At 39.0% G+C, this 19627-nt stretch overlaps 1 long non-coding RNA gene across 2 annotated transcripts in view; it reads left to right on the plus strand.

Annotated features, from left to right (window-relative positions):
* LOC135312548 (uncharacterized) overlaps positions 1-19627 on the plus strand; it is a 259368-nt gene that overhangs the window by 220804 nt on the left and 18937 nt on the right. For both annotated transcript variants that reach the window (XR_010372128.1, XR_010372129.1), the window contains exon 5: positions 7088-7296. This is a non-coding gene — a long non-coding RNA (uncharacterized LOC135312548). The remainder of the gene's footprint in view (positions 1-7087; positions 7297-19627) is intronic.

Raw genomic sequence — 19627 nt, forward strand, 5'->3', positions numbered from 1 at the left:
AATTGTACTACCTTTAAAAAGGTGAAAGTCTCTTCTCCCTTAAAATGTCAAATAGGGCAGCAGTAATGCCAGTTACAGAATTCTTCAGAGTACGCCACTCCACAGTTCATTTTACATATATCCAGAATTAAGGTAGTGAAGGTACTTTTTACAAGCTATTTACTTTCTACACAAATAAAATGGTAGTGAAACAACCCATATCTGAAAGTGCTTTATTTATGGCATCTTATTGTAAGAAGTGGTTCCTGCTTCTCTTCAGTTTGGCTTAGCAAGCAGGTAGGAATATTAAGCAGGGGGATGTGACAAAACAGCAATGTTCTTCCTCTTTTCTTTCACTTTTCCAAATATTATTGTGGTGTCAGTGGCTTTCAGATCCTTTGGCCGCTACCTCTTAAGAAGGGTTTGGTATCTGTTATTGGTTAGTCTCCAAAGCAACATTTTATGGGAAGGGCCCCAAATATATTTGCAAATAAATACCTGGAGCTTGGCAGCAAACTCTCCCCAAGCTTTACTTAAACATTCTGTAGATTCAAAAAATGGGAAAGGCAGGGGAGAAAATGCTAAGGATAACATATAGGGGACAGTGCCCAGGTAACCTTTCCTGAGAGCTGCTGTGAGGCAGGGAATGATGTGCTCCCTCAGAAAGCTGATGGCATTTCTGTTCTTTGTTGCATTAGAGGAGCACAAAAGCAGCTGTAGAGCTGGGATGCGTGCAGGTTGTACAATGGCCATCCTTCTCCTTTAAAGAAATGCATTCAACCGTGCATGATTAATTTTTTCTTCCAGTGCATCACTTGTAGCCACTGAGAGCATTTTCCCCAGAAACACAATGCTTAATTTCTTAACTGCAGAAATTGGTGGGTATATAAACTTCATGGAGCCTGAGTGGCCTGCAGAACTTCAATAGCCCAAAAGCAGTCATTCAGTATGAAGTCTGTCCTTTTGCTCTTTCTAATACTGTGCACTTTCTACTATTGTACATCCATAGTATATCTCAAAGAAATGGCAAGAAAGATGGTGTTATTCCACCTCTAGAAGAGCTCTGTTGATAGACAGCTAACAGCTTTTATCACTTATCTCCAGGTTTTTCATAATTTCAAAATTGCTGTGGAAAATCATATAATTGTTTGGGCCAGAGTTTGTTGAAATTCTGTCAAAATGAGATAATTTTAATGAGTATGGAGGGGTGGCTGCAGTGCAGCCTATATTAACCAGTCAGGCCAACCTGCTAACAAAGTCTGATGATTATAAAAAGCCTTTTGATAAATTCAAGTGATAGGTTCTCTCATTTTTCTGTTTTCATTCTCTATTTGACAACAAAGATGATCCTGTATTTTGAATTCTAAAGCTATTGTTCCAGAGCGATCTATTTTTATGGAGAAATGGGGTAGAGGAGAAAGGGAAAAACTTGTCGTTGCAAGATAAGGTTCCACCCATATGTGATACTGAATATAAGGTTTGACCCTGAGGGCTACAGGGTCAAACAATAACATTTTTACAAATCTTGGAGGTGCATGATTCAATCTATAATGCTCAATCTAAAATCACAGCATTAGGTCATGCAAGGGAAACCTCTGCTCTGAAGAGCAGAGTCACTGGTGTTGCAGTGAGAGTTGTCAGACCACTGCACATGGGTTGGCATTGGAAATGCCTGATCCTGTTCCAGGTGCTGAGCAGTGGATGACCCCTGCCATAGATCTTTCTGGAAATTTAGTACCTTGTATGTGGCTCTATCTTTAAATCACACCATGATCTAAATTTTTAAATCAGAGTGGTATGTCTTTTGGTGAGCAGGAAAGGTGGGTTGTTTAACATCTAGCTCTTGCAGGGTGGCACTGGGGGATTTTTTTAGGAACTTCAGTGTGATCACCTCTCGGTTTTAACATTCATCGCATAATGTCTTAGGTGAGAAGTAGCTTACAGGTCAGCAGAAATATTTTAAGAGAATGTATGCAAACAGATTACTGGATTGCAGGAATTGGGAGAAAAGCAGGATGATATTTCCATGTGCATTCCTAAAAATTCGCTACCTACATGGTAGCAGCAGTGTCTTCCCTGTTTTGGTCAGCCTGGCTGACACATCGTCTTCCCCAGTTGCTGAGATTTCCTTGGACACGGACAATTCAGCCGCTCTGCCCTGGGTGCCAGGGTCATTCGGTACGGTGCCTTGCTCACCTGGTGTTCTCTTTCAGAAGAAGCCCCTGCTCAGTGTCTCTCTTCCCCTTGACTTCTTGGATAGGAAGCACCACTGCCTCAAACTCCTGCAAAGCTTAAATACCTGACGTTGGGTTTGCAGACTGTGGTGCACATTTGCCTCTATTTTAACTCCTGCTGAGGAACCCTTGTCCATTCGTAGAAGATTTAAAAAGAATGCCTGGTTTTAGAGGAGATTAGCTTAGAGAGTGAATTTTCTAAGAATCTTTCAAATGTGCATTCCTGCACATTTTGTGAGCCTAGATTTGCAAAGTTGTCAATAAAATAGCCGTTTTTTGGAACGTGTCATAGGTATGAATTATCTGGTATTTCCTAATGGTCAGGGCATGGCCCAGAGCATTTGGGCCTTCAGACGTCTATTATAAATCCTAGTATTTCATGCACTTCAGGTTTTGGTCAGGCAAATCTTCCTGATGGGAGCAATGTCATGGGATATGTATCTTATACTAGCAGAGATTTAAAGTCAAGTGTTTACTCAGTAAAATGGAAAACAATTCATTACCCTCTCTTCAGGTGCTTAGAGATCCAGAGAAAGCAAGCTAGCAGGGCACTGGGGCCAGAAGATCTGTACTTTGTTCTGTTTAGTTGCTATTCTGGGCAGGTCAAGTCCCCTCTCCATGCCTCCATTTCCCCTTTCAGCATGTCTCTGTCTCTATAGAAAGGAAGCTCTGGGAAGCATGGGTGCCTTTAGCTTGTCACTGTGGGATGTGAAATGCAGAGGTGGTGGTATTGAAGAAATAATAACCTATGTGTGACGTGGGACCTTTCATTAAATTTTCCATACTCTGAGGAAAACCCTTTTTAGAGGTTGGGAAAGGGAGGTGGTAAAATATGCCTAATTACGTTTGACTCTAATGGATTTACTTCAGCATGGGCCTTTTGTGTTAGTCTGGAAAAGCTGAAAAGGAGCCCATGATTATTTTAAAATTAATTATCGTTCTTCTGAAGTCACGTCGGAAAAAGAACAGCTAGGCAAAAACACGCAATGAAATTACTCGCAGACAAGGCAATATATGCCATATGTCAGCTACACCTTAAACCCAATGGAGGGCCGCCTTTGTTTTTCTCCATGTGGTAACTTTGCTGAGGTATTACAGGACACCTTGCACTTCCCACAGCAAAGCCCCGGCATTTGGTGGGTGTCTGACACAACAGTAACAATACTGTACTGTCTTTTTTATTTTAGCATTAATTTCTTATTTTACAATTATATGCACAGGCCCTTGCAGAGCTTGCAATTGCAGGGTAAGTATTTGAATTCTTATTTTTCATAGCTGATCACCTGACTTTAACATCTGTTGAATACAAGAGATGCAGGAGTTGACAGAAAAAAAAGTAAGGGTGTTCTTAGGGCATTGGCTCAGATGTCCTCAAATGTTTTCTCCTGACATGTTTGGTGCTGAACAGGCAGGCGCTTACTCCCTGGTGGCGCCAAGCCCATGGCTGCCAAGTGCTTTGGTATGCTCCAAGTCATTTACACCACCTACGAAATAGGCAGCAAAACTTCCTGACAGGCCCCTGAGCAATTCTCTTGCCACAGAATGGACAAGGCTCCAACAGGCACAGGGCAGGTGGAAGTTTCCCATGGGACATCCCTGGAAAAGTGGAAACTCAAAATCAGCCTGGTACCCAGTGTTGTAGATGTGATTGTATGTGTGTGAAGGCAGTAGGTGGGAGGTAACACCATCTTTGACCATAATACACTTAACCAAGAACAAATTCCACTCAGTGGTAGGGAGAAAAAGTTCATTAAAGTGATTTTTGCCTTTGAGAGAGGAATTCTGCCCTAAATGCCTAAGTATAGGGTGACTTGTCATTTTAAAAGCTCTATTTCTAGTCACAATTTATGTGACACTGTCCCAGCCATTACACAGGCTGTTAAATTAAATGTGACATCTCAGCAGTTGCATAGTTCAAGAAGTTGTGTCATAAAAAGGTACAGGAAAACATTGCAACTCGGCCTATAATGCAGTAATGTAGCTGCTCTAGTAATGACAGGGACATTTTTCTTTTTTCTTCTTTATCTTCTTTGCCCACATGGATAATAAACGTAGAGAAAGCAAACTGTTGCCTCCACGTGCAAATATATGACTTGTAGAAACAGCAAAAACACTTTAGCATTACTATGGAGTACTGATAAAATCTTGTTAGTGTGTTCTGCTCTTTATGTACAGTTTTTTGGAGTGGGGATTTCCTTGTTGACCTGTATTGTAAAGAGCTGATTGCACCATGGATGAGGAGCTAAAATTGTATTTTATAGTCTGGATCAGCAAATCTTTGCAATTTCATTGATTAAAGCTTGGCAAAAAGTTATTTTTGGATGGCAAGCTAGGCAGTTCTGACCTCTCCCTGACTTTGCAGAGAGAGCTTAAAGAAACCTAAAACTTTTGTGTGACACAGCACTTGATTCTGTAAAAAATGGCAGAGGAGGATGTCGTTTTGCCTCCCAGGTAAGGCTAGGATGGCAGGCAGGGAGGACACTGGGTAAAACACATTTGTTGGAAATACAGGGTGACTATTTCTGGAGCAAAGATGGATGCGCCTCAGTGTCGTCTGCAGGAACATCAGGCTCCCAGCACCCCACAGGGGGAGGCAATGCCTCAGGCAGTGCTAAAGGGACATTCTTTGGCACTCGCAGCATGTACTGTCTGGGTGTCTCCTTCCCTTACCCTTCTCTCTTGTCCTCCCTCTCCTCTTCTCTCCAGGGCAACTCATGATTTGGCACGCATCTCAACAGTGATCAGCCAGTTCACACTGGGCTGCAGTTTCCAGGGGGGCTTACAGATATTTGATGCACTTTTCCTTTTTGTCCTTGCTACAGCTCTGCACAGAGGGAGCAGCTCCCATATCCTTCCTGAACAGTCATTGAGACTGACCTTCCATAACCAAATATCAGGAGGAGAAACTGGGAAGGAAGTCTCTGCAGGCACCTAAGTAGATCTCCCTTTTGCTCTCCCTCTTTTTGAAGCCCTGGGTAAAGAAATGGCAGGGAAAAAATTGTGATTTAATAACTTTGGCTTCATTAGACTTCATGGACAGTGTCGTTGCTGTGGTAAAAGAGAAATTGGAGAGCTTTTGTAGAAAGGCAGAATATGCCTGAAATTTGCAGGTGTTAAAGCTGGTGCCAGCTGCCACACAAGTCAGATGCATTGTACCAAATTCAGCAAAAGTTGAGAATAATGTTGTCCTCTGAACTCCTACTCAAAACATTTAAACTAAACACAAATCTCTGACACTGGTTTTGTTTATTAGCCGGAGGGGCAGACAAGGAGAGGGACAAAAAAGAGGGTGAAAGTATTTTATGAAGACTGGAAATTCCATTGTAGAGTGAAGCTGTTCTGTTGTTCATTTCTTGCTTTGAGTATGGACTCTGGACAATGTCTATCGCAGACCCTCTCTTCATGACTGTCTTGGACCAACTAGGTTTTTATAGTTGCTCTTGAGATACTTGTCTTCTGGCTTCAACCAAAAGAAAGTATGCGATTGAGGAGATCAACACAATTCATTCAATTCATGTAGAAAAAGAAAAATCATGAAACATCATACATTCTGCTATCAGGAAAAAAGCTCACATCTTCGGATAGGTTCTTTGCTGTACAATCAACTTGAGGTTTTTTTTACACTGTGAAGTAAATCAATGTGCTGAAAGTGAAACTACACATCAAAGCTTTACAGTCAGTATCATTAAAGAAAAAAAAAAAGGCTCCCCCATCCCCAAAATCCCACCCAAAAACCCCAGAAGTAAGGGTAGATATACTCTTATTGGTGTCCTTACAGAACTCCCACCTCTAAATGATACGAGGTGGTGGTACAGACAGGTTTTTACCATAAGCATCCTCTAAGAATAATGATTTGTCCTTACTTGTTGCCTGATAGGAGTCCCCTTCCCTACACGTTGGTCCAGGAGCATGATGTACAGCTCCCTGGGATCAACCAGGGAACTTACTTTTCATTATATTAGTTCCAGGCTCATTATTTTCTGGAAAAAAAAAATGGTGGAGACATTTAATAAGATTGGTTGCTCTTGAAGGTATTTTAAGATCTTCTGTAACTAATGAGCAAGTAGACAGGAATCTAAAGATGAAGCTAGTTATCCCAGTGCTGTTGAAAGCTACACAAAAATGACTGAATGTCTAACACTAGAAGTAACTATATTGTATATAATTAACAGAAAATTCTCAAAAATTGGTATTAACGTTCATAGGAAGATGATTTAGCCATTTATTTGCTTATTTGACTTTAGTCAAATTTCACGTGGCAGAAGCAGAATTACAACTGCTTTAAGTCACTGATTTCTACCTAACAAGTTTCCTTAGCATCGCTAGCATACGGAACATTTGCACAGCCTTTTTGTAACACAGTGTTTGTAATTACTGGGAACAAGAAAACTCACTATGTGGATGCTTTTAAGTTGAAAAGAAATGCAAAGCTTCCGTCCAAAACTGCCAATTATATACGTTGTTAAATACCCCAAATCATGAGACAATTTTTTCCAATATGCAGGACTAGTAGCTACCTTGCAGTCTCTGCCTGTTGGAGAAGATGCCTTCTCAGGTATTTGCTATGCTGTATTAAACTTGGTACATATTTTTATATTTGGTATCACCAATTTCAGAGGTAAGCCAATTCAATAATTTCTCATCATTTCTATCGCATGAACTATGGAACTTGCTTGTGACAGAGATTACCCTAAGGATGATGTTTGTATTTTATAGCAGCTTGATCGTGGATTTGGATTACTTAGCTGCCTCAACATTTTGCTTCTGGATTAAACGCTCCTTTTGCTGTGCCCACTGATTTTTGAGATGCTTTTATTACAGTGGATTACCTGGTAAGTTTCTGTTTACTCAGCCCCTCTTCTTTACATTAACAGTCCTGCCATCTACAAACCAGCTCACAGGAGATTGATTTCTGAGATGAACTATCCTGCACTGATAAACATCTCTCATAACACCCTGATGTTCACCGTGTGATCCTGGAGAAGAGAGACGGTGATTCATCAGAACCCATCCCTCCCTGACCACTGAAGGGCTGTTACCCAGAAGATGGAGCTCTTTCCCTGAGACTGGTGCTGGAGATCTTGTAAGTTCAGTATCATATAAAATTTGGGAATTCTAATGGATGTCAGTGAATTATTATTCTTAGCTAAGAGAAAGAGAGAAAATTAACATTTTGACCATAGATATTTTATTATAAAAGTCTTTTTTTTCCTTAATTATATTTATATAATTATATAAATTATATTTAACTATAATAGTAGTACATGAAAGTAATTTCAGTTATTAAAGAGTACAGATGCCAAACTTTTTTTTTATTTCCCCCTTTGAAGTAATATATGACTCCTTGGCAGACTTGGGTGTATAAAGCTTTGCAATTTTCTTGATTTTATCACTTGATTGAAAGATGGTGATTTGTCTTATTGACAGCAGTCACTCCCTTCTTGCTGGAAACAAATCCATTAACTCCTCTGTAGGGTAGAGAGGCATATTTTTTTCTGGTGTGCTTTGGTTTCCACCTGTGGATGATAACTGAGAGGGATTTGAAATTTCCACATTGAAAACCGGGTGAAAAAGTAATGAGCATAGAAGATTGAAAGAAAACTATGGATGTTGATTCTTGCTAAAGTAAGGATGGTTTGCGGGAACACACAAATCATGCAGAAGGTGTCCCCTGTGTTGGGACTGAAACAGCAGAACCCTTCTGGTATCAGGTGCCGAAGGAAATAATAAGTACATGAGAATTTGAATACACTTGTAATATGCTTATGTGTATTTAGTGTCTGATGTTCTTCCCTTAAAAGCAGTGTTAACCCTCTCCCTCCTTTCCTTCCCTGCTCACCCCCAAATCTGGGGTAAGGCTGTTGGTCTCTCTTAAGTCTGGACATATCTGGGACCCCATATGGAAACTGAGCAAAACTATTGTTGTTAATGACACCAAAAAATTGTCAGTACCTCAGCTTCCACTATTTTGGATGCTATGAACATTTTACTTTTCATTTTATTGCTGTAGATCAGATACTTGATTTTACAGCTCGCATGTGTGTTATCTAAACTGCAAAAAAGATTATGAAGAAGGGAAGTTTTATAAGCACTGACGTGGTTGTCATGACTACCTAAGCCACTTTGCTGGTACTGTACAAGTCTTTCGCTTTATCTGTCTATCTTATACACAAACAAATTTTTTTTGCATGAGAGTCTGAAGAAACAGGGCTCAAGAAACATCTATATGCCTAAATATGTGTGTGGTGTGAGTGTGTAGCACCCAGGTGAAGCTAATGCTCTTCCTTGCCCCCCCCTTAAATAGCATGTGTGCGTTATATGCCTTGAACTGTGAAAGAGGCAGGTCAAAGCTATTCTCTACTTTTGACTGAACTGACAAGATCTGAAGTCCTGGCAATCAGGGTTACAAATGATCAAGTGAAGTAGGCTGCTCTGACTTCTGGTGAGGTGCAGGTATCCTCCATGAAGCTGTCAGCATTAAAGTTTGAATTTTTATCTATACGTATATTTTTTTTTTTTGGTTGTTATTGTTCCTGCCCATTTTTCTTTTGCACTAATGACCATATTTCCAAGGTCTCCCCATCTCTTCAGCATCTGATTTTCTCGATGGATGCAAAGCAGGTGGATCTGCCGTTCTCTTTGCCCAGCTAGAAAAGAGGAGGCAGAGGGACAGAGATATCTCTGTGGCAGGATGCTGTAAAAGTTTCCATGCACATCATTAAAATCGAAAGGAAATGTTGAGCCAGTATCAAGCCATATATATGCCGTATTCACTGCTGGAAACAGATTTTCCTAAATAATCATTTCCATGTCTTTCCACCTCCCTGAGTTCTTGAGTGTTTGACTTCAATGTCAGGGTAGCCCAGAAGGACCTTTAACTTGACCAGAAGAGAGTTTTAGCTGTGTTGATCCTTCATGTGCAACTCAGGCAGGAGCTGTGAGTGTGCGTACAGGGGTCTTTGAGTCCTGTGGTCTAGAGCAGTGTGCCCAAAGCAGGTTTCAGCTGCTGCTGTTTTCTTGCACTGTGATCGTCAGGCTCGCCTTTGGGTGTTTCTCTCTCCCTTGGTCTTCTGGTTGCTGGAAGCAGGAGAGGTTGCAAGTTCCTGAGGAGCAAAGGACCCCTCGTCCTGAGGAAACCAGTACTCCAATTATGGCAGTTTATAAGCCTCTTCCCACAGGCTTGTAAGGTTGGGACAGTGGGGCATGTGAGTGCAATTTTCTGGTTTTGTCTGGCTTTTTTTCTTTAAGGGAAGAATTTCCTAAGTGACAGGCTCATGGATCGTTTGCAAGGGAAGAACCAGAAGTAGTAGTAGTGTGAGCCTAAATGCTAGCATATTCCTGATGCTTTATTTCAAGCAAGATGATGAACATAAACCTGATAGGTAATCAAAATGAGAGCAAGGAAACGTACTAAGTGTGTTTGAGAAAAAGAAGGGATGTAACATGCTCTGGGCACGGGGTCTCCAAAACAACAAGGGTCAGTTTAAGATAAAGTTTTGTTGCTAGGAGACTGTAACCATGAAATAGAAATGCTGATTAATTGACATACTTGAGACATTATGAAAAAAGACATCTTGGTGTCTGTGTTATGTCAAAAACATAGAACAGCACAGTTATTTTGGAAAAGCTAAATACAACAATAGAAATCCAAACAGCAGTAAATCCAACCCAAGTGCAAATGGCCCTAGGCTTTGTTATCAAGAATGTAGCTGGAGTTAATCATTTAGATGACCCAGCAGTTAAATCATTTGAAGAGGAGGAGGAGGAAGATAAGAAAAGAGAAGTTAAACATATGCAGTTATATCATTAGTTTAGCACTGAATCAGCCCAAACCTGTTGGAGAGTGGGGAGTTCAGGTGACAGGGTTTTATGTAACCTGTATGTACAAAGCTTTGTACTTTCCTAAGGACCCAGAAACTTCTGAAGAGAGTTGTTACAGTATAAAAAGAATTAAGTTCCAGGTGGGCATCAAAGAGAAAAGTTCAGAAAGAAATCTGAAAGATTTTTCTTAAATCTTAAAGGAATCAAATTAAAGGAAATAAGGTTAGAATTTCAGAAGATACAGGTCTGGTTATCAAGTTCCTTTAATAGTAACAGGAAAATAATAACTTGCAAAAAGGAAGCCCTCTGTTAAAAATCTCCTCTTTCATGTTCCTCTGGAAAGGCTGTCATGGTCAGAGAAAAATAAAATTGTCCACCATGATGAGGTAGGTTTGCATTCTTCATTGTCATTTTGTTCCTGACAAAGCTGGCAAATACCTGTGTAAAAGAAAACAACTGCAAAATTCTTCTGTTGCTAGTGGAGATAGGAAGGAGTTTTCAAGTAAAATGATTCATGAAGGAAGTTTCAGGTAAAACCATTTTCAAATGTTCATCTGCATTTAAATCAGGCGTGGTGAGAATCTGGAGCTGTGAAAGCTTTTGTGATTCCTAAAAAGTTGTAGACCATTCAATAATCACTTTATTATAAAATTAATAACTTATGCTAAGCATAACTAAAAATTGCAAAATGTAATTTAATAACTTTGCCAAGGGGGTAATGGTGAAGAAATTAGTTGTGCTTGCTTAACTTAATTTTTGTTTCTTAGCATCAGGTTTATAATTACTTTAAGTAAGCAAGTTATTTGTTTTCATTAGCAGTAATTGACCAGTAAACATGAGTAACCTATTTTCTCTTAGAAAACTCTACTAGTAAGTTTCTGTGTTAAGAGCTCTGACCAAAAATACCATGTGGAGTGGATCTCGAGTGTATCATCCCTGAGATTAGCTACCCTTAACGTAATGCATCCATATGCATTATGCAGTTTTAAACTGCAGGTCCATGTGGGTCAGTGTCTTAATGCTGTAGGTTGCAGAGATCCAAGTGTTAGCTCAGAAATGCACTCCCCAAGCTGTGCTTAAAAATCTTTATAACACCCTAGCACCTGGAGATTGTTCATTTATGTAAGTCTTGCTCTAAATTTGAAAAAAAGTAGCATGGATCATCCTGCTTGCAAATACCTTTCACCTGTGCCTCTTGAGTCATCAAGTGCCTAGAGGAAATATTTCTGCTGATAATAACATGAGTGCACATATTAAATGCTTAAAGACACAAATATGTCCAAAGCAGAGATAAGCATTAAGCTGCCATAGTGTCCTTTTTTTTAAAAAAAAAAAAAAAAAAAAGATCCAGGGCTTTACTCTTTACATGTAGTTTTGCGAGCTGGCAGCCTACATGGTTCAGCAGCAGAGGAAGATGCTTAGCGTACTCCAGATAACCCATTAGAGCTCAAATCCTCATCCCTGCTTAGACATAGTGCAAGTAGCAGTCAGCCCCATCTCCTGCCGGTACAGATGGAATATACAGACACACACTCAGAAGTAATGCCCCTTAAATCCTGAGTAAGAGCAGGCAATGTTATCAAGGAAACAAATTTTTATTTGCATTTCTTGTCTAATCTGTTTTTATTGTGACTTTACTCCACAAGAAACATAAAATTGGCTCTGGATCTCTGTTTTCTACATCTGGAATAGATGGAAAATGGAAGGTATTACTCAAGATATGTAACAGCTGCACACAGGGCTTTCCTTCTTGGAGAGACTGCTGGAGGCTCTTCATACAGCAGTGTTATTCCTACCACATGCTGGCATGTATAGAAGGGGTATCAGACAAACAGTGTCTATGAGTGCAAGACTTCTGATTCCTGACCAAGCATCTTAGCTATTAGGTTCCTCTGACTCTCCAAATTTTCTTCCCTTATGTTTTCAGTAATATGTGTGATTAGCTGCTGTTGCTGTTCTATTGATTGATACCAAGTTAAAGATGACCTGTCAGCCTTGGCTTGCTTGAAGAACATGTGTTAAAGGCTGGATACTACCAGGAACTGCTTGTCACTGTGTATTTGGTCATGTAAAAGACTGCTGATTCCTACCTTTTGTTCAACTCCTGTAAATGCTAAATAAAGCTGCCATTTAACCTGCTTGGAAGATTATACCATGTCCTCAGAGCCCCAGAGGTATCACTGGGATCGCTTTTACAGCTGGGAAAATCCATCCTGTTACAGAGTCCGTAGGGAGTGCCCTGTCCTCTGAAGATCATGAGCAACTTTAAACACTTTTGGAGCTGCTCAATGCTGACAAATAGTTGCTCAAAGTCATCAAGCAATTTTAAAACAGCAAGAATTCAAAATAATTGAAGTTTTTTTTTATAGGCAAATATCAAACAGTGCATCTGAAAGAGCACGCTCCGAGCAGATCACTCCCAAGTAGCTAGGTAGTGAGAAATTACAGAAAAAGCAAATTGGGGAGACATGCAGAAATCATCAAGGAATCATAGCTGACTGTTTTCTTCATTTCCAATTGAACTGTGTTTTGCCATGAGGTGGCTACAGGAAAATAAACAATAAATTATCACCCAGGAAAGGACAATGCCAGTTGATTAGTACATTGTGTTGCAGCAATATCTTCATTGCACTGGTAGATGACAAAAATAATTTGTAATGAGAGTTTTCAGGGAAACAGCATTGCTTGGAAATCATTCACACGGTCAAGCAGCCAACTATGCAACAATTAAGTACTCTTTCTCAGGATAAAAAGGCAAGCTGAGGATTACAAGGACCCACGCTCTCTATCTCCAGATGATCCTTGTTTCGTGTTTCTTACCTCTTCATAAAGGCTTGGAATAAATAACATATTGATTTCCCTTAAAACTTAAGAATGCATTCATTCACATCGCCTATAAAAGAATAGGGATTATTTTGTTTTTAAGCCTTCCCGTATCAATGTGAAAAGATATCTATCTTGCCAAATTTGTCCCTGATCTTACAGATTTCAGACAGGAATATCTATACTTATTTAACTTGTTCCTACAGGGATTACTTCCCAGCTACTAGCTGGAAGTGAAAAAGTATTTGGAGACTGCTTGTTCATATTGCTGTGTGTCAATGCATATATGCAGATGCAGACGAAGGCCCTTAGGTTGGGGTCAGTATAGGAGTTTGCTTGAGCTCTTTTTTCATGCCTAACCTGCACTTTGAGCTGTCTTTTTCTGCTAGCCATACCTCTGAGACCAAAGGATATATCTGTGTATGAAGGCGTATTGTGTATAGTCTCCCTCTATATATAGATTACATTATCATGCAGCATGTGATTTCTTACTGCTGAACTCCCAACCTATCCATAACATCTTGCTTCATTTAGACGGTTGGCACATAAACTCTCTTTTAAGTGCTCTGTTTCACCAGAGTCATGCAAGATATGCTCAGGAGCTGACCCACAGCAAGTTCTGTCCTGAGAGAACAAAACAGATACGGATCACTTCCTGGGGATTAATTGATCAAAAATACCTGCTTTACTGGAAGAGGTAATTGAAGCCCTTGCCACTTAGGCTTTGCTTGACTTCTGAGTTGTCTTTCTTTTAAAGCAATATTGTTGACGATCTGCCCCAAATTAGATTTACCTCATCCAGACCAAAATAGGATGTGCTCAGTGGGGAAAAAAATTAAACATTGGAAGGCATCATTAACAGTATTTATCCTATAAGTGAGACAACTTGGTCCTCAAATAGAGGTAAGCATAAGACATGCTAAAACCTTGCTAGTTCCTAGTATTTTGATTTTTCAAAAATCCTCTGTAGCTGGAACGCTGCTGCCACATCTAGAGCTCAATTGTTGCTTGTAAGCTGCTTAAATATTAAATGTTTGTTTATTTCTTATCCTGGGGAACTCAATAGTTTAAGCCAACTGAAACCTCTGTATGAAAGACTCAGTTCTTGACAAAACTGAAAGTGATGGGGTTTGAAGAAAGATTATTGTAGAGTAGCTTGGGGGGTGGAGGAACAGAAAAAGGGAACGGACATTATTGCAGCCAAGGTGTTGCTTAATACTAAGCCTGAAACAGAAAGAAAATCATGGCTTGAATTGCTCTGTAGTTCTTTGGAGACCAAATGCTGGTGTCACTGGCTGCAGCAGTAGAGGAGTTTGCTTTTAGAGGATATTTGTGCTAAAAGAATTTACTCTACAGATAAGCAAACTGATGGATTTCTGATGGATTTAGAAATAAAGTAATTCCTAACTCAGAGACTGGAGATAAAGGATGTAACCTTCTTCTGTGATTCAGGTTGTCTCTCTCAGTGACTCTTGTACTAGCTACAAGGAGTTTCCAGGAAAGGTTTTTCAGTATTAAATGCATAGCCCTGGAGATCTTCAGAGAAGAAACCAAGGAAGTAAAGTACGTATTTCTGCAAACACAGAGTATTATTCCTTCCAGCCATGGCCCTTTGATCTGAAATGTGTAACCTGTCTGGTGTGTTTCACAAGTCAACTGATTTTTCACTTGCCTGACTTGACCCACTTGTACTTGTATCAGAGTGCAACTCACATACCATCATTAGAATTTTCCTCTGTGTTTTTTCTCTCTGCAACATGCATATTCCATAGCAGTATATCTGAGCCCAAAGTTTAAGTTCAAGTGTTGAACAGAGAAAAGCCCAGTTTACAAAGTGGATTTAAACTTCTCCAGAGTTTGAGGAGGTCCTGTTTTGAATTAATATCTCTTCGCTGTCTCTTTCATGTTACAAAATCTATGCCATATACTTCTATTTCTCATGTGATTGCAGTTGGGTCTGGGTTTGATATAGCTCTCCAGGCTATATTTTTCTTTTATTTTAAAACTGTCAAACATTTAAAAATGAGCAAGCTCCTGATTATTAATCAATTTGCTTTAGCAAACAGATCTTGCTGGGTGGTTACCTTGAGCCAATTCTTATTAGTATTCTTACGCATGCAGGAAGTGTTCTCCCTCTATGGAGGCTGATGTTACATCTCTTTAGCCACTTATACAATAAAGCTAAGTGAATTAGTATTGATTCCCTTACTTGGAATAACAGGAATGCAACCTAATTGCCTCTCCAAAGCACCAAGGTGTTCCTGACTGAGGATGGAATGTAAAAAATGTATGGAGAAAACAGGAATTTGGGGTTGCTGTGGATACCATATGTGGCAGGCACCTACCCAGGCAGGCCTTGCTCCCCACCTGAGGAATAGAAAAATTTTAAATGTTATAGTTGCCAAATACAAAAATTAGTTTTCCCCTCCATGTTGCATGTTTTCTTGAATTACGTTTCTTTGTTATATTGGCAACAAAGATATTAATTAATATGTTTTACTCAGAAGTTCAAACTCTCATAGCATTTTCCCCTCTGTTTTGTTAAGCTTGTCTACTCTCACTCTCTTGGAAAGTGTTTCTTCTCTTTCCCCATTCAGCTGAACAGGTCAGGAAATTAATTACTGTTATTATGGGCTAAAGGCACTTAAATGCAGATACAGTTGAAGAGAAAGAAAGATACAAAATTGTTCAGATTTTCTGAGCAAATTGTTTCACTTCCTACCTGAATAGTAATTCCCTCCCTCAGTATTAAATAGGATAAACCCACCTTTCTTCCTGCAAACAAATACTGAAACCCCAAAGCAGGACAATATGCAGGACAATTTACTGAAGTTATCTGTCCATACTGAAACTCCTCTTGCAGGGGTCTAAATATCTGCTGGTACGTATAGTGTGTGTATATATATATACACACACATTATAAATATAATACAGTGCTGCTGTTCAAAAAAAAGTAGTACACTAAAGCAGGATTTTTCATTAAGGAATGCTGACCAGCTTTTCTTATCAACCTACTTTGTAAGCAGTATTTGACTAGCTACAAGAAAGTATTCTTAAATACACTTTTCCTGGTAAAGGTCACGCAGATATTCAAAAAAATACCATGCACAGATTTTGCTGTGCATTTAAGACCTAATCAAATTGCACCAAGGAAATGAACAACTTAAAAAGTAGATTAAATTAGTTTTGGAAATGTTTAGTTTAAAACACTGGTGTTTACTTGCAGAGCTGAATTTTGAGAGAGTTGTTCTTCATTGAGCTTTTCTAAGTACACTTCTTTCATACTTCATTGCCTTGGTTTTACAAAACTTAAAGCAGAATTGCATCTTCAAGGCAGGTCCAATCACATATCATCGGCTCCCTCCAGCATTTATAAATCCTGCATCCCTCCAAGCAGTGTGTTAGGCTGTGTGACACACCAGGTGTATTTTCCATAAAACTAGGCCTCATGTGTTGCATTTAAAATAATAAGGGAATCATTCAGCTCACAGATTAGTGTAATTTACAGATTTAGTAAATCTCTTCCAAAAAACCCTCTATCAAATACTCTTTTTGGTTGCTGTTTGTGTGCAATGGGTATAGACAAAAGATTAGAATCAAATGTTTAAGAAATTTGTGACTAAGCAATTTCATGGGGTGACATTCTTTTTCACTAAGCAGTAACAAAGATATATTCCAGAGGACAGAAAAGAAAAAAAAAAAAGAAGCTTTTATTTGGAAAACCCTTGCATATCTTGAAATGTAATGCAGAAATTTGTGAAAACATTAGTGATAAGAATACCATATCCCTTCCCTCATCCATCTTTATATGTAATTGAATATCTGTTACATTTTTCAGTGTGGTGTTCCCTACCTGCTGTAGATTAGTCCCAAATATTTCTTGTCTTTATTCCAGGGTGCTTCAAAACACAAGTCAAAATAAATGTATTCAATATTCTTCTTGTTGTTGTTGATTTTGTGATACCAACAATCTCTACAGCAAATTCCAATAAATATAATGGTAGGTGAAAGAATTTTCATTTAAAAATATAGGGGGAAAATGCAAACTAAAACCAGTGGTCAGGATATATCGTGCTAACAGAGCAAATACATATCTAAACAATCTCAAGAGTACATTATCAAAGAGTGGATTAAAAGATACCTTAACTTGGATATGGGAGCACCTTCCTGAGTGAGAGAAAACTCATAATAGAATGCTCCTTTGTCTAACAAAGGCCTGCCTAGAAGTTGAAGTCAGCAAACCTACTTCCAGGATGAAACTGTACATGGTATAATAAGATAGCTATAAGATAGCTAGCTGACTATTGGAGAAGTTTACCACAGGAATACTACGGCTGTTATTTGAGATGGAGGCACGGTCACTGGAAGTTGAGGGTTTAATTTCACCATCCATATTTGAAGTAGATGTCAGAATTCTGTATTTTCTTCAATCTGAAATTTCACTGTTGCCAGTGAAATTGTCACTGTCGGGATGTGCGTCACACATGCAGTTACACAGAAAATAACTTATTTCTATTTTCTTTCTTCATTGTGATTATATGACATGAAAGAAATTAGTTTTGGTCTTGGGAAGTATGGTAAAATGTATTTTGCCATGCACAAGAGCAGTGAAGTCCTTTGGGATGTCTTTATTGAGCATGAGTTACTTCTAGGTTGTCTCAGAGGTTAAAAAAAAAGAAAATAACTTTAGTTTGAAAACCTTAAGCCTTGAAAAGCCTCTTCTTGGCCATTTTTCACTTCAACTTTTGTTCCATTCATTTTCTTGTCGCTCTGTCATTCATATTTGTTTAATACTCCTAAGCTGCAAATAACTAAGTTCTTTATCATGTTATGTTTCATAGGATGAATACAGTTACTCATTTAATTTCTGCCATTGCACAATAATAATCATCATCAGGAAATGTGGTACTCTTTAACCAGTGAGAATCAGGGGATATTCCCCTTAAAGCAGGGAAATTATGAATGTAAAGGTTGGATTCTAAAAATTAGTGGCCATTTTGACATGTAATGGTTCTGGTGATTCACAGAAGTTAAAAAAAAATAAAAAAAATTCTGAAAATAGGAACTTTCTCCAAGTTTTTCACTTAATCTTAACCTGAAACTCATTCTCCTCTGAGAGCCTTTTTGAAATTTGCATACAGACATATCTAGTTGCCTTTTCCCCCACCTGGAAATAACTATTTCCAAATAAGAAAATTGTTTTCCCGATTAACATTTTCTTCCATTTTAAAGATTTCAATTATTTTTTTTATTTTCTTAGAAGAAACAAGTTTGTTCACTTCTGAATACTAACATCTATTAACATAATCTGCTAATCAAAGTTAAAGCCACTGAACTGGATTCCGGTAAAACCACACTGAGATCAACACTTTGTTCAGGAAAGGCTTTGATTAGCTAATGTTTAAAGTTACTACGAGGTGGTGTTGAAGATACTGGCAAATCACCTGAAGAGTTAGCTGTTATTGTTTGACAGTATAAACATGTTAAATATTCCAGGGGCATGTTATTTTAAAGTAAGGTTTCCAACTCCATAATGTGGAGATGTTTGACTATTAGCAGAGAGTGACGTTGCCTGAACATGCTCACCTTTGACATTATTAATAAACCACAGCATATCTCACAAAGAGTAAAATGACCTTTTATCTTTCAGCTGTACAGTTGCTAATACTTATATGCAATAGAAGCTATCGGCAGTCTCTGTGGGCTTAATTACTCTGTGTGTTGGGGGGGAACCTTCCATATTAAACAGAAAAATTTTTAATATTAAAAAATGGCTGGAAACTCTTGTGATACAGCATGAAAAGCTTTCTGGTCTCTCGTTTTGCTATTTAATGGAGGATCCAATGCTATCTGTTTACTTGTTCCAGGAACAAATGTAAGCAACGGCAGCAAAAACACCCTTTACATAATTTTAATTATTGAAAAAATTACCATTTTATTCTTAATATTTAAATATATCCACTGAATACATAATTCACTGCAAGCAGTAATCTAGCTCATTGTTGTTTATGGGACTAACTCTTCAGCTGGCATGAATAGGTATGGTTTTGTTGTCATCTGGATTACCTCAGCTGTAACTGGTGTTTAAAATATCAGAGTACCCAGAAAATTGTCAGCATACCCAGAAAGTGCTAGAGCTTTGAGCACATTTATTCTCTAATGGGGAAAATGTCATGGAATCTTGGCCCTGCTGAATCCAGAAATTACTCAATTGCATGCTCGCTAGCATTAGACTGGCACTTTTTCTTTCCATTTAAATGGCAGAGTTCAGCAGAAACCGGTATCTTGCAGTGCCCTGAGCTCCTCTGAGTGGCTCATAGTGCACCAGGCCCACAGGGCTTGGTGGTGGGGATGTCCCGTCTTCACCACCCATTTGTCTGTCTGTCCAGTCCTTCCTTGGCAGGGCAGCCAGCACTTTGGTTGTGTTTGTACGTGCCACAGATCTGTCCAAGAGAACAATTCTTTCACCTGGATGTGCAGACATTTCCATTCATGCTGTATTGTACAGTCCTCATCTATCCAAATCTCTGATGTGAGACGCTTACGTAAGGCTACAGAACACCACTGTGGCTAAAAATAATCATGTTTCTCCACCACAGCATCTTTTCATTTTTTGTTTAGACCAAATCAGGTGTCAGTTGTGATTGTGAATTGATAATTTTAACATCAGTAAAACTGACTCATTCAGATTTTTTTCCCCATTTTCTGTGATACTAGCTTTCATTTTCTTTCTTTCCTGCCCCTCCTCCCCCCCCCCTCCCCCCCCCCCT

This window comes from Phalacrocorax carbo, chromosome 3 (assembly GCF_963921805.1).
Source record: "Phalacrocorax carbo chromosome 3, bPhaCar2.1, whole genome shotgun sequence".
Taxonomy (NCBI): Eukaryota; Metazoa; Chordata; class Aves; order Suliformes; family Phalacrocoracidae; genus Phalacrocorax; species Phalacrocorax carbo.